Here is a 16,326-nt window from a genome sequence, read left to right as displayed (position 1 = left end):
TTATACATTTTTTGAGATCAACGAAATGCATCTGGCAGACAAAAAGAAAGCTTTATCAATCGCACGCGACTCTGTCGTTTCCTATCTTTCGTGCGCGCAAAGTCATTCGAAAGACGTTCACTTTTATCACCGCTCGAGGGTACGATTGTTGCGACCTTTCGCCTCGTTCTTTTTCCCTCAGCCTCCTTCAAAAGTTCACGCAGCTCGTGGTCTTTCTCTTTTGCGAAATAATGGCACGCCATTTCTCGCGATTACTGATATTTTCTCGCCGCAATATTTTCTTGTTGGGCAATGATATTGTTATAAATTAGCAGTTTGTTTGGCGCAACGCGCGTATCTATTTCGTTTATGACGATATTTATTAACGTACTTATGTGAACGATAGCTGGAGAAACACGCATATTAATAAACGTTAATTATTTGATTTTCGAGAGAAAAATTTTATTAAAGGGACAAACGCAACGTTTTTTCTTCGTCCATCTCGAAAAAAAAAAAGAGAAAATAAAATATCGATGGAAGAAATGCGTTTACGAGGCCAATGCTCCCTCCGGACCCGGTTGCACAATCCTGCCGTAATCCTGTGCCGCACTGAATGAATCTCGCGACCCCTTCTTTCTCCCATTTGTAAACAGGAAGTACGGAACGTCCTGCGCGTCCAAGTGCAAAGCCTAGCTGTGTACATACGCGCGTGCGCGCGCGTGTCCTATCTCACGCACCGTATCGTCGTAATTTGCAATTTATATCATGGATTTACATATTAAGCTAATCGAACGCGATGTTCGGAGACGGGATTACCGTTAGCCGTCTCCGATCGCCCGGGCTTTCCGCGCTGGAATGCACCGATCGCGCTTAATCGTCATCGCTCCCCTTGCCTCGCCAATAAATTTTCATAGGTCGTTCGAGTGACTCTTTATCGCGGGGAAATTGCCTCGTAAGGGCCTCCGCCGTCGCGAAGATCGGGATCGAGATCGGGGAGCGTTCGTTTATAAATCGCGCGCGGGAACCATTAGAGGATCGTCGCTCGCGAGATGCGATCTCGCGTTCGCTGGGAGCAACGCGCGCGCCGATATCGCGCTATCCGCGCGAAAGATCTCGCGGACGACGAACGAGCGGCTGCTGCTCTTTCCACGGCTTTCTGCGGACTTGCCTCGATGCCCACGAGCGTCCACGCGACGGTATTGACCGGCACGTATGTGGTGCGTACGTATACGTGTGTGTGTGTGTGTACGCGCGATAGTTTCCCTTCGAGATAATTACTTATGTGCGTCGGATGGAGGTGAATCGAGATGCTTCAAGACTTCGATCTTGAAAACTGGTTTTAAGATTCTCTCCTTTTTTTTCGTCTCTCTTTCTAAAGTAGCTAAAAACAGGAAAGTGGACAGAAAGAAGGATGCTACATCCGTACACTGAAAAAAGAGTTTGATAGTAGCTACCAAATGTTGAGTGAAATAACGGCAGTTAAATATTTGGTTAATACAACTAAAAACAAGTTTACTATTCCGAATATTTAGCAAAGTTGGGTAAGACATTATGTAATTTTTAACTAAATTAAGTTAAAGTTAATGGTTTGCAAAATTAATTTAGTTAAATTAAAAGTTAATTGTGGAAAAGCATTATTCATTATTAAATTAGAAATTCGTAACTTTTAAAGTTAAATTAAATTACTCAAAAAGCAATTTTAATATAGATCATCAAATAAATTTAATATTTTATTTGTAAATTATGTTTGTATGAAATAACAAAGAAATATTGTTTTTTATGTGGAAATGTATTTTTTTTTGTTATATCTTTTTTTTACATACACAAATTTTTAACTTTTTAGTAACTTAACTTAGTAAATTAAAGTTGTGTTTCAAAGATAACTTAAAATTAGAAATTAATAATAGTACAAATAAGTTCAAATTAAAAATTAAATCATTCAAAATCAATCGAGCCAAGTTAAAAGTTATTAACTTTTGAACTACCCAACCTTAACACCTATTTAGAAAAGTAAAATTATTTTTGATTATACCAACCATGCACAAATATTTAATGGCATTATTTCATTCAACATTTGATAGCTATTACCAAATTTTATTTTCAGCGCATTATTATTTCAGAAATAAGTGCAGTTAGAACGAAAAATTTTAACGCCATTTTTATGCGATCACTCGCGGAGTCGCGGATACTCTTGGAAAAACTCTCCCCTCGTTAGAATGAAAGTTCGTCAGTTCGACAGTTGCGCGCCGGATATCCGGCTATAGTCGCGAGAAAGACGCCACTTTCGGAGAACTCGTCATCTATAACAAGCTAGACGTTCGTTTTCCGATATACATCGCCGGTTCGGGAATTATCAGCGCCTCGTTATTAAACGCCATGTCATCCTCGCAGAGATCGACTCGCGGATCACGCGTAACGAGAGTCGCGTTCTCACTCGCCGCCGCCTGAGATATCGATGTACATAATAAAACGCGCCGAATGACGAGGAAACAGGAAGAATATCTACGCCCCGTGCGAACGAACGTTCGAAAGACGCCAGCGCCCGCGATTGCATCGGGGCTTTCCTCCTTTCCGCGCGCGCGCGTCGTCGTCATCGTCGCGCCGGGTGCAACCGGAATAAAAGGTGGATTGCATTGTGGAAAGCATCGAAGCCGGTGCCGGCGCTACATACATACGAACCGTACGAACGTACGTACGTATTCTCGCGGCAAGGGTAGAAAGTGAACGTAATCGTGGAGTGTGTACGAGAGAGGAGTGGCGTTCCTCCATTCGAGAGGAAACGCAAGGACGTGGCACCGGCACGAGCGAATTCTTTCGCCCGCGCGCGGTAATACAGGCGCGCGCGACGACGGCGCGCGTGCACACGCACATACACACGTGGGCCTTTTATCTACGTGCTAGTGGTTACACCGGCTCTCCGCTCCGTGACGATTATGCCAAGTTATTTTATATCCCAGCATCCAGCTCGCCTCGAACTCCTCCTACCATTTTGCCTTTTACGATTTGCACTCGCGTGTTCGTACTCGCGCATTCGCGTACACTCGCGTATTAATTATCCCCCTGCATGTCGGTTATTTATACGTTTGATACGTGTATCACGGTATCGTAGCTGGGAGTTATGCGACATCGAGTTATCGCTAGTTGCACCGCCGTCGATGAACTGCGGCTCGAGAGATCTTTATCACACATGCGAAACGATCTTCCATCTTCATTTTGCTTCCGTCGTTAAATTAAAACGAATCGGGAATACAGAATCTCGCAGAAAGAAGAGTTGATATAATATATGAGAAAAGAAACAGTCGTCACAGGGCGCGATTCTAAGGCGTTAAATATGAGGAAATGGTTGTTTTTCTCCCATCTATCGTTTTCAGAACATTTGCATCTTTAGAAATTGATTATAGCTTTGAAATTATTCCGCGACTCTCGTTCACGGCACTACTCTCTCAGAAAAGATTTTCTAATAACACAAGGCTAAAAATATTCTTGATGTACTCAATCTCATTACAACCTTGTGCAATATAAAAATAAAGCTATATTAAGATGAGGTCTATAATTCTCATCAAGGGGTTACTCGCTCATGAACAGTGTGCTTGACCGATTTCCTGTGATTTTAAAGTGATTTCGATTTTTTATAAATTTAAAACAACTTCGAATGATTTCGTACAGTGAGAGAAAAAAAATTACTAAATTTTAATAAATATTTATTAAAATAGTTGCAATAAAATATTTATTTAGTACAAAAACCACTAATTTATCATTTTTTATTGAATAATTATTTGTGTACCGTAAGTAAATATTTCAATGCGACTATTCAAACAAATATTTATTAAAATTTAATAAATTTTTTTTCTCAGTGTACAATTTCAAACGATTCATTTGTTTTGACATTTCAGCAGCCAAGTTAAACATCCGATACAATTTTTTAAATGGTTGAACAGAATTCTTTTCAGATCTGTATTTCAGTAAAATTATTCTTTTCGTGCAATGATAATTATGATTGTCTCTACATCAATCTTATGTTATGATTCATAAAAAAGTAATAGCATCGAAACCTTTTCTGTGGGTGTAGTCTTTGCTCTTGCAATACCTCCCGGAGGAAAGTAATAACCAAGCGCTTCGACATTTCAGAAATCGAGGCGGAAATCTAAGATGGGTGGCCAAGGCATTCTCGCTCCTTCTCCTCTTTTGCAAACTTGCCTATGCTTTACAACCTTCCTTTCGCCGTTAACATCAGAGAACTCGCGATTTCCATCGGGCGTTACACAACGACCTTGTGCCGGTAGCATATAGCCACGTTGTTGCCCGGGAACGCCGACGTTCGTCGCGTTTTACTCTCGCGGCACATTATCGCAATGCCTCGCCGAGGAAATCGTTTTCCTCCCGAGATCAAATCGTGCTTAGCGCCGCCGTTTAAAGGCTTAAGACGCACCTTCGTACAAGCTACGTGGGCGTGCATCGTTGGTACCGTATTATTAGTATTTAATGACAACATTGAAGACCGAATTGTATGGCGCACGATCAATTTCATCGATAAAGCGAGAACTATTAATTAATCTCATTCTAGCTGTATCTATGAAAAGACACCGTGTAATTAACATGCCGTATCATTCGTATATAAATGGCATCAGATGCAAATGGCATTGTTTCGATTGGTCAATGTATGTAACTCATGAATGTATAATGCTATCGGTTAACTTATGAATAAATTTACCAACGAATAATATATTCAAGTACGTATCATCATATGTATACATTGATCGAGCAGTACATTAACCATGACGACTTTAGTCATCATGAACCACCTCAGGTGCGAGATATCAAAAACGGCTAAGCGAATGATAATAATCATAATTAAATTCTCCGGTACGCGAAGGGAGTAAAGGGAGATCAATTTCGCGCAGCTGTTATATCCCGGCAATATCTGACACTATCCGCAATGCTAATAAAACGAACTTTATTAGTGTTATACCCAACGTAAACACGTAATACGTCGGCTGCACGTGCGAACGCGTCTATCCGCCAAGAAGTCGTTTGCAGCAGCAGCCTTCCCTGCCGTTTTACTTCCACGCTTGTGGTTTACGATTAATTTCATAACGTTGTCTTGCGGCATTACAGCTCTATGAAATATGTATGCACGCATATAGTATGTGCCTACGTATGTATAAATATGCGCGCGAGCGCAAAAGTATTTTCTCGGCTGATTATCACAAGTAATTAATCCTACTTTAGTACCGCACCTACTTCACAATCACACAGGCACCGCTGTAGAGTTCCCTGAACCGCGCTCGTTCCTTTGGCGCTGCCGCTACGGTTGTAATCATTACCTGTCAATCAATAAATAGGTAGACTGAGTAACATGCCTATTAAATGATATGCCTGTCAATAGGAAGTGGAGGTTTCAGTTATAATTTCCATATAATAACGTTTAGAAACTCGAGTCTCATACAAATCTAACTTTTTATGGCGGGGCTGCAGAAGTAGGAAATAAAGCCACGTTCTCTTCTTGGTACAAAAAACTTTGGGATTTTTGTGTCATGCTGTTGCAAAAGTTCTGTTTTTTTTTTTATTCAATTGAAAGACGTAGACATATGATATTCGCCAGAGATTCACTGAATTATTCCGAATAACATGGAAATGTCAAATGAAAGCCTTTCAGTTGAAATTTCCACAGAATTGCATTTAGAAAGCCAAGTTTCTTAAATCTGACTTTTTACGACAAAATTGCCAAAATTTTTTATCAATATAAAAAGCACTAAAAATTTTTTGTCTATATTTTATTTTATGCTATTGGAATTTTAACTCGTGTTCAATATGGCTGCCTCAATAAGAATGTTTGAGTGTGCGGTGTGAACATTAATGTGGAATTATCCTTATTGAGGCGGCCATAGTTAAAATCCAAATTACAAAAGTAATTTCTTTTTTATACGAAAGACGCGTAGGCACATGAAATTCGTGTAAGATTTACTCGATGTTATTCCAAATGACATGAAAATATCAAATGAAAACATTCTAGTGAAGATACTCCAAAATAAAGATTGGCATTGTTACAATATGGATTGTGGAATAAAAGACGGTACTTTTGTCTTACAACGCGGAAATAAAATACCCATGCCCACCATGTCGCCATTTAAATCGCCACGTAAGAACCGGAGCCAAAAATACCGATAATCTTGAGAATGCCTGGGTCGATGCCAGTTGAATCCGCAAAGGATACTTGGCTAATAATATGAAATCTTTTCGATCACGCCATGACGCATTCGAAAGGAATTCATTTAAAAGGAAAAAAAAATAACAGGAAAATGCACCGTTGGAAGAAACGCATAATTGCGCATTGTGCAACAGTTTATGTAAGCTTCACACATCAGTTGATTTTCCTTATTTCCGATCAGAACCTGATCAGCGAGACGCATAATTACGCACTGCAGACTGTTCCCGATAATGCAGCAAAAATAGTGTTTGAATCACCAGGCTGTCAGTCGGTCGACAGCTCGAACAAGAAAGAAGAAACAGAGCCAGAGAGATGAAAAGAAACATTTTATCGCGGATCCTCCTCTTCCCTTTAATCCTCCCTTCTAAATATACACGGTATTCGGTAACAGGCGAATACAAAGATAGCGGGAAACTTCTAATCTAATGGGTCTCTAAACTGTTTGGATGAACTTCGCAGGCGTCACGAGCGAGTCTTTTCCTATAGCAAGAAGGATAGATGGCTTGACCGCCGTCCTTTCTTTTCTCAGGTCGCAGGAATGATTTCAGTAACGTTCTGTATAAACGGGCGATGATAAATCTCTCCTGCTAGATTCCCGGGAAATAACGATGCGCGATTAGAGAACATGCGAACCAGGCGAAACAAGGTTTTCCCTCTCGCTCTATCGTCGGCGAACGGCGAACGGTAACCGGCTACTGGATTTTTGCCCGACGCCGCGCCGTCGGCATCGCGTGCATCGTCCTTCGGGGAATCATATGGAATCCATAGTTTACCGTATACGCGCGTCGCGTTCCATGACGACGCGGCGACGACGCAATACGACGCGACGACGCAAGGCGACGCGACGCGATGCGATGCACGACACAGCCTACGGCGGAATGTTACTCTTGCCAGTGTCCAGTATCCAAGGTCCAGTTCTTCCTTGAGAGCGTCAGATAGCCTTTCCTTAAACCGCGCTTCTCGGAAGATCTACCTGGAAACCGTTACGATAATACGGGCAGCGGCCGATGCTGCTCGTCCAGACGGACGCGAATCGTTTTGTGTCGAGTGGATCGTTTCGCGACCGTTTCACGGCCATTCCGTGCGACCGAGAGAAATTCTTCGGCGGCTCTCGACTTGAGGGAAACGTCTCAAGAATTTTTTCCGAAGAAACGCCGCGCCGCGAAGAAACTCCGCATCACCGAGAGATAAAACCGCTTCGAGTCAAGTGCAATCAAACGTGTGTCGATGTAATAATTAGCGACGGACGATAGATAAAGTAGGAGCTTGTGTCTTCGCCAAGAGCGCGACGATAAATATAATAAAAATTCACAATACACTTAATTGATGTTGATAATGTACAAAAAAATTCGTTTCTTAGCTTCAATCGCTCTTAGCTAGAATTCATTATCTCTCCTTCTGATACTATAATCACAATCGGTTTTCTTTGGAAACCAAACAAGTTCAAAGAAAAATTAAATTGTTAGAAAACAAAAACTTACTTTTAACTCGATCGTTGTATAAACGTAATAATTTTTCTTTGGACATATGAGAACAAAATTTTGATTAATATTACATTTTGAGACTCTATTAAAAAAATTTTTTTGAACTTTTGGATTTGACTTTTGCGAAAATATTACATTTACTATTTGTTTATATTTTCTGTGTACTGAAAGAAATATTATTAAATTTTAATCAATTCCTTGTTTGGATATAGTTGCAATAAATTACTTACGGTATATAAATATTTACTGAATAAAAAATGATAATTAAATTAAATTAACGATTCTTGTATTAAATATTTATTTACATTTAGTAAATATTTCATTGCAACTATTAAAATAAATATTTATCAAGTTTTAGTCATTTTTTTCTCTCAGTGTATTGTTTTACTCTTGCCAAAACAAAATCGTTCATGATGTGATGAGGAATAATTTGTCGCCGTAACTCAGATTTTGAAAAAAAATAAACTTGTTTGGTATTTGCAGGAAATTCTTCAATTAAATCTAATATTCGAGCACTTTAAGAGCGTTTTAAACTTCGTTCAAACAGTATAGTCGTGTTAACCTTGCATGTTTGCACAAAAGAATTTTTTAATATCTCTTAATAACTTCCGTTGTTCGCCCGTTATATTTTTCACGTCGGCATCGAAGTGCACAAGTCACTCCCGTCAGTCGTGTCTAAAAATTGACAAAATAGAGAACGTGGAGCTCGAGTGTTAGCGGTGCAAGCGTCACGCGCGTTGCGTGCTGCACGATGCAGCTGTTGTCTAAATCCGCGACTAATCGTCCTCTTCCGTGCAGGCTGCTCGACAAAGCTAAATGCTCAGGTATCGCCATACTTGAATTTCAGGTATCATCATCACGAAACGAATCTCACTGATATTATGTATCTTTTTTTTATATTCTGTTTACTAGTTTTAACTTTTAGTTTTTATACAATTATTTAAAATGCAATAGCGAAATAATCTTTCACAGAGAGAATAAAAGATTTTGTTGAAGAATTTAAATATTTACATAGCTCTGGATACAGACCTGTTTTAACATAATTTTATTGGAGCAAGAAAATAATTGTGATGAATATTCAAGCATGATAAGCAATGTTGCAACAAATTTTGACATACTAGCAATTCAATTTGAGAGTTCAACGTAATCATTTTGATGGCCTAACAAAATTATTTTCAGATCTGTATCCAATTAAACTTTTAGATACTTTAGCATTCTTTTCATGCTAAAATGTAAAAAAAGACATTGCGATATTTAGCAGTTAACTTCTAAATCTAGCGTCGGAACAAGATGAACTTCATTTTCATCTGGTGCTCGAAGTAGACGTTCTGCCGTTAAAAATTGCGTCATATGATTTAGGAGAAAGGAAGGAGAGAAGGGAAGATGACAAATTATTAATCTTTTCAAGTTAATAAATAATGACAAACAAGTGTTAATTAATTCATTCTAAATTTCAGGTGATAATAAATGGCCATAGTTATGCAAGAAACATCCAACCCACGTGAAGTCCGTTTGAAAAATGCAAATAATATTAGATGTGATTTAAAAGTGTCGTTAAAAGCTATTTTTTAATTTTAGACACATATTAGGCTTAAATTTTTTTCGTTTAATGTAGAAAAATGTACGGTCTACCCACTGATTATAATAATTTAAAAATTATAATTTTGTGAATTGGATGTTTCTTGCATAATTATGGCTAAATCATCTGTAATTTGACTTTAATCTGTCCAGAGTGAATAATATAATAAGAATGTGTTTTGGAAGCACCATAATTATTTTTACATATACACAAAAATTAGAAAAAATCAACAAACTTTAAGATCTTGCCCCCTTTCCTTACATTGATTTCCCCTCACGCTGGCTCGTACAAACTAACAAAATTGCATTTTATAAAAGAGAAGGCAATTCCGTTGCGATATTATAATTATACGTGAGAAATAATGCGATAATACAAACTGCATTATCATTGCACTATTCAGCATATTTGCTCTCTCGGATGAACAAGTATTTACACGCAGAAATAATTTCCGGTACTGTCGATATTAATGGTATCTTTTTTTTTCAAATTATGTCAATGATTAAGTATGTTTATACAGCCGACATAAGAAATGTAAACAGATTTCTAAAAAACAAAGACGAAGAAAGTGGAGGATGAGAGAACAAAAGATGAAAGAGACGAGGAATAACAGTTACAAGTAGTTTTGTTTGAGAGTCGTGCAGATTTAATTACTAACTATGCAAAGACGGAAATCTATGTTAAAACTCGTCTTGTGGGAATGTCCGGGATCTCATTTCACGATTCTCAAGTGACGAAAAAGTCGAGTGCGAAGTAATATCATATGCATACGAGAATATCTATGAACGGAAACACTATACTGGACAGATTGTTTGCATGTATGCTACATAGACGTGTCATTCACGTGGTTCATATTGTGCAAATGGAAATAAAAGTCCCTTTTCTAATATGATATTTACTCTAAAATTAATTTCTTTTTCAATCTTTTTCCCAGTTCCTCGTGTAATTTTGCATTAAAGTCCATCAGAGTAATCACGATGTGTTGTTCAATAAAGTTATTAAAACCATAAAAAGGCAATTTATTTAATAACTAGAAAAATAAAAATTATAATCTTACCATTGCGATAATGCGTTCAATAATTTTATTCAATTGATATAAACGTTGTCTTAATATTGTTCAATTAAACCGTTAATTATTGCAGTTTTGTTAGTATATTGACTTCATATAACGTAGCGCGTAAAAAAATCTGAAAGACGCAAAAGATATCTAAGATATCTAAGACGCGAGCATTGTAGCTCTCTAAAACAATTATTCCAGTGAACGGAAGTGAGAATAAGCCGCCTACCGTCGGAGAGCAAGCGCGCGTGATTCTCATTAATTTGGTCTCGTTAATTTACTCCTCAGTTGTGTAAAAGATTAGGTCGCTCGTATAGTGGAAGGATTTGTTGATAGCAAACTTCCTTATCAGAGGAAAGCGAAGGAAACTTGGCTGTCTCCAGAATGTGTTCGTGTCGTCACCTTAATTAAAACTTAACAACCGACTCAACTAATCCGTGGTTTTAAAGATCGTCGTCCGGCGCGCCCTAAACCTCGTGGGGTTAATTAGATAAATTACCGTGGCGTGGTGACGACTAACGCGATGTCACGCCGATTAGATCGCTGATCTTATTTTATAATAAGCGAAAGTTAACGCCACTCTCCCTCTCTCTTTTCGAGATCAAATTAATTACTCTCGCTATGTGAGAACCCAACTCACCCGATGTGATTCGCGTATGCAATTGTATCGCATTGTGTTTCTTGAAATTAATACGAGGCGACGGTGAAGAATTCAGTACACTTATAAATTTCAGTCCATATTATCGTCCAAGTATTTGCGATGACGAGACTCGCGAGTTTTTCATCGTTTTATAGTAACGTTGTAACACAAATATTTCCATTGTATACGTAATTTCCGGAAAGATATCTTGCAGATATGCGTTCGACTTGATGAAAAGAGCTCGTAATACAGAAAAAGATAAGAGATGTAAAAAAATGAAAGATTTTTCTGACAGAAATAACAATAAAATTTCTAATCGAAAGCATCTTCAGCAAGAAATAGAAGATGTGTGTTGTAATCCAAGTATGACACACAAATTCAAGATAAAAATATAAAAAAATTCAATTATTATATTGTTAAAGTATAGTCAGTCTCACAAGAACATGTGCAAAAAAGCTTGTAAAAATTTAGAAAAAGTACACGGAAAGAATGGTTTCGCTAAAGTATCTAAAAATTTAGCTGGATACAGATCTAAAGAAAATAATTTTGTCAGGCTATCAAAATAATGATTGCTGGACTCTGAAACTGATTTCTAGAATGTCAACATTTTTTGCAGCACTGCTCATCACGCTTGATCCGTCATAATTATTTTGATGGTCCAACAGGATTATTTTCAGATCTCTATCCAGCTGAATCTTTAGATACTTTAACAAAATCGTTCTTTCCGGGTATATGCCATTTTAAAGTACAGTTAAAAACCCATTTCGTCATTGCCTGACGTCGTCTAAATCTCTATTGTTGCTCATTACATCCTAATAACCATAATCTGGACGTGCTGTTGACTAATTTTCTAACATAACTGAGAAAAGTGACTTTCTGGATTTGATAGCGTAACTGCTTCAGGTACATGAACGTACGTTTTCTCTAAAGTGTTTTCTAAAGACTCATTTTTCGGACCAGGTAGTTGTCAGCCAGTCATAATGTCTTTTTCGAGCTTCCAAGTAAAACGTGCCTGGAACACTGTTAAGCTATAATGAACAACAATGACTGGGACATCAAGCAATGAATGTACTTTAAAACTGGTTTCAAAACAAATTCTTGTAAAACTTTGCAGATGTTCAAACGACAAAATTTTTCAGTAAATGAATGTTTTGAATCATTAAAACTTTGCAGTATCACTTTTAAATGCGATTTTAATGTAACGATTTAGTCTGTTGATCGTAGATGAATAAAGGTATCATTAGTTCTTCGCTCAGTGTAATAAATTCTCGTCAGAATTCTCTGTTTTTACATAAAAAGTGGCAATTTTTTTTACTGCTTTGCCGTTGTAGCAAATGAGCTTCGCTTGTTGTACGCTCTTGCGGGATAGATTGTAGCTGAGAATTATTCTGAGAAAGAGAGAAAACTCACAAGGAGCGTAGGCAGTGAGGTGCGTAGAAATAGAAATATGATAGGATATACCCACTTTACGCATTGATATAATAACGGTTCTGAAATCAAATGCGGGATTACATTGTAATCTTGGCGTGTCGTAATCGATCGCGCGAAAACGGCAGATATACGCGTTATACGCGTACGTCGTGCGAATCCGGGGGCGCGGGTAATCTCTCCTTCCGTGGAACGAGGAAACGTTTCTCGAGGCGTGGCATCGTGGCCGTAACGTAAGCGCTTTCTGGCTGCGGGTAAAGCGCGCGTTTACCTCGCGTTATACAACTCGACGTGATATATCCAACACACACGGTGTTCACCCAGAGAATAGAGGCCTCTTACCGAGCCGCCCGCCCGCCCGTTACCTCGGATTCATATACGGGGTTACTTGGCCTATTGCTGATGTAACCAGCTGTCGACGCCGCCCGCAACACATTCCACTGAGAAAACGCTCGCGGATCGTGCGCTCGCTAAATCCTCGACTCTCGCCGCCATTCCCGGCGTCCGTCGATACGTCAAGATTCGCTGAGACGTTCTTCAGATTTTCTCTATGAGGCAAGATGTGACATTTCCGAGACGTTCCTGAGTGATACGCCTACGTTTTGAACACGCGGTGGTGGTCGAGAACGGCGAGAGATCAAAGGTTTGTTCGCGTCGCATGCTCCAAGAGCACTTGGATCACTTTTATCACCAATCACAGCATTAGTTCTAATGCTGTGATTGGTGATAAAAGTGATCCAAGTGATCCAAGTGCTCTTGGAGCATGCGACGCGAACAAACCTCTTGCCGTCATCGGCTCCGTCAACGTCGGAAGTCCAGGGGACGCGAGCGCGACAGGGGCTCTAAGACTCGATGTTAAACGACGCGTGGACAATAGACGATTTTTACGCGCATTATCATATATATTTCTCGCGCTAATGTGGGGCAGACACCGGAGCGGCGAAACCTACGGCGTGCGCCGATATCGATCGGTATGTATGTTAATTCGCTATTTAGGAGAGTGATTTAACGCGCGACCAGGTCTCCCCGATGCGCCCCGATAGATAACCGCGTTATGTAAAATACGGGAGATAAAATTGGCCGCACTTATCTCTGCATCGGGGAGCGAGCGATACCGGTATTACTCGATATATCGAGCTGCCGATTCCATTACGCGCCGCAGCAGGAAGCAAATCCGATGTAAATCGAAACGGTCTCTATCGGCGTTTCGCGAACGTTTTGCCCTCAATTCTGTCAAACGGTCGCAAATATCAGGGTTGTGTGCTTACGCGTAAACAATGCGTAAACTATGTTCAAACAAAATGTTCATCTATGTGAACTACTAGGTTGGCAAAAGTCATGTCGTTTTGTTTTCTAATGTAAATGAAAAAAGTTTCTGTTTTATATGAAAAAATGCCTTCCATCCGAATAGAGGAAAACCACATTTTTGTCAACTCAATATAATTTACGGATCACAGAAGATTTGAACCCGATATGTATGTATTTAGTATTATACATTTATTGTATAATATTAAATATTAAATTATATTTACGTAATTTAATACTCTATATTTTTACTATTAATATAATACATTACAATCAAAGGTATTACTTTTTTCTGTATTGTATTCTGTGTTATCCAATTTACAATATTTCACATGTTTGTACTATCTACAAACATGAAAGATTCGTGTAAACATCACGTACTGTTTACGTAAAAAACCCGTGTAGACGTAATCTCGGAATATACACAACTGACAAATATTATAAAATAAATGTAAGCACAGTATCAACTTTCGCGTGTGTATCTCGCCACTTTAGAGTGCGAGTCACGATCGGAACAATCGACAAAAACGCGCAATGCAAATCAAATATAAATAAACATGCGCTTCTACCTCTTGTGCGCCTGGAATTCATCTTCGTACGCAACGCGTCATTCTCCGATATAAATGCTAATTAGAACAATCGCGAAAGAGAGACAAACCGCATGACGACAGATGAAAAGTAGACAATGAGAAATGGTTAACGGGCGGACGCGTCGAGTTTCGAGTTACGTGCAACAAAGGCGAATTACAATCCAGATGCGGCCGTCCTTGCTGCTGTGCTCGCGCAGCGCAACAATCGCACAGGGCCGGGGAATTGCAATAATGGTGCACGCGCGTGGCACTCCCGATCCGTTCTGCGTATTTCCCGCACGGTACATGACGTACTACGTGTGTATGCGCATAATGCAGCGTGCGAAGAAGAGGGCGGACGGGGAAGATGGACGAAGCTCCGAACGCGGTATATCCCATTATCTCCGGGCTTATACACTTACGCGGAACGAGATTAATTCTCGGCGCGGAGATCCCTTCTATCTCCGGCGGCGCGGAGCCGCGTGTCTACCGTCTCAAGAAGGAGAGAAAGGAACCCGCTCTTTTTCACCAGCCTTCACCTTAGACGACAACGACGACGACGACGGTGACGACGACGACGACGATGACGATCGTCGCAAGCGAGGCGAGAACTCGTTATGCCGCAGCATTAAATCTCGAATGATTTATGCGTGCGCAAAATGATCGCGCGATCGTTGTTGCACGGGCACCTGTAGGTACGTACGACATAATGCTCGCGCGTCGAGAATGAAAAGGATCGTCCTTGGTGAGGGAAAGGCAAGGGAGGTTCGACGCAATTCGATCGCGTTTCTGAAAACTCGTAAGTTTCACGATGCATTTTAGTCTGGCACCAACGACGCTTACACTGCCCTATTTAAAAAGTGCAATAATTTCTAATGAGATTTCTAATACAGAGAAAATAATTATTAAACAAATCAAATTTCTTTTATCACTCAAGGGGTTATATTAACTTATTATGAAGCTTATGAATGTAGTAATTAATTTTTAAGTCATAGTTAACACTGGTTAATCATATATGGTTTTAAAACAGCAATTCTTAGCATAGTAACATAATTATAATAGCAGCGTTTGAAATATTACTAGTACGGAAGAATTATCGTTCATTGGATTTATAAATTTATTATCAATAAGTTTAGTATTACTGAACTTTTCTTCTAATAATAGAGGAATTAATAGTAACACTTGAAGAGTTAGTTTCGTGCTGGCACTTAGTCGGGGTCATTTAAAGCAGGAAGAATCGAAGACACGGACAGCACTTGGCAGCGGATACGATTGATTGCATATCCCATCGGTCGTTCTCTCCATTACAAATATAGATCAGGGATACCAGGTAGATCGCGTCACGCGGCCCCTTTTGGCGATATTCCACGTGGTTACACGTACCACTCGAAACTACTAATGAGGCAATTGGCCTCTCTTTCGTACCATGATGACTTCATCCACGTTTTACATCGTTATATACTGAAATTTCTCGCTCCGAAATTAAATCTACCGATATTTTCGACGGTACACCGAGAGAAAAACAATTCTTCAATTTTAATAAATATTTATTCGAATAGTACTATTGAAATATTTATTTACGGCACAAAAATATTTACTCTGTAAGAAAAAATGCTACTTAAATTAAATTAGATATTCTTGCATTAAATATATTTACATGTAGTAAATATTTCATTCAGTGCTATTCGAATAAATATTTATTAACATTTATTAATTTCAGCGTAAAGTAAATAAAGATTCGATGACTAACGTAAATGATGATCACGGACGCGAAAGTGTCTATGCAAATGATTCACGCACAGAATTTCTTTACCAGACACCGTTTGTAAAGCAAAGTAACGATCCGTAACTATAACGACAGAAACGATAATTTTTTTTTCAAAGTTATAAAAAATCGACAAGGCAATACAAGAACGATTAAATCGTCGTTCGAAAGTTAATTGGCGACGGTGAAAACAGCTGGTGGGATCAAAATTTCGGTCTCTCGGAGTCGCAGCAGGGTTTCGGATTTCCATTTCTGATACATGCATCACGCGGTTCGGCATGCACCTCGTAGCTTCGAGCTCTCACGACCTCTCAC

The 16,326-nt window shown here is 39.2% G+C and overlaps 1 protein-coding gene across 6 annotated transcripts in view; it reads right to left on the bottom strand.

Annotated features, from left to right (window-relative positions):
• LOC105194984 (serine-rich adhesin for platelets) overlaps nucleotides 1-16,326 on the bottom strand; it is a 74,303-nt gene that overhangs the window by 35,777 nt on the left and 22,200 nt on the right. Inside the window, exon 2 of one of the 6 annotated variants that reach the window (XM_039454693.1) lies at nucleotides 5,217-5,303. The exons of 4 other annotated variants lie outside the window; for them this stretch is intronic. The gene's annotated coding sequence lies outside the window, so the exon portion shown is untranslated. The remainder of the gene's footprint in view (nucleotides 1-5,216; nucleotides 5,304-16,326) is intronic. One more of the 6 variants, XM_039454694.1, reaches the window with a different exon arrangement.

Source organism: Solenopsis invicta, chromosome 10 (genome assembly GCF_016802725.1).
Source record: "Solenopsis invicta isolate M01_SB chromosome 10, UNIL_Sinv_3.0, whole genome shotgun sequence".
Taxonomy (NCBI): Eukaryota; Metazoa; Arthropoda; class Insecta; order Hymenoptera; family Formicidae; genus Solenopsis; species Solenopsis invicta.
Note: the sequence above shows the minus strand (reverse complement) of the source record. Positions and strands in the feature narration are given on the sequence as shown.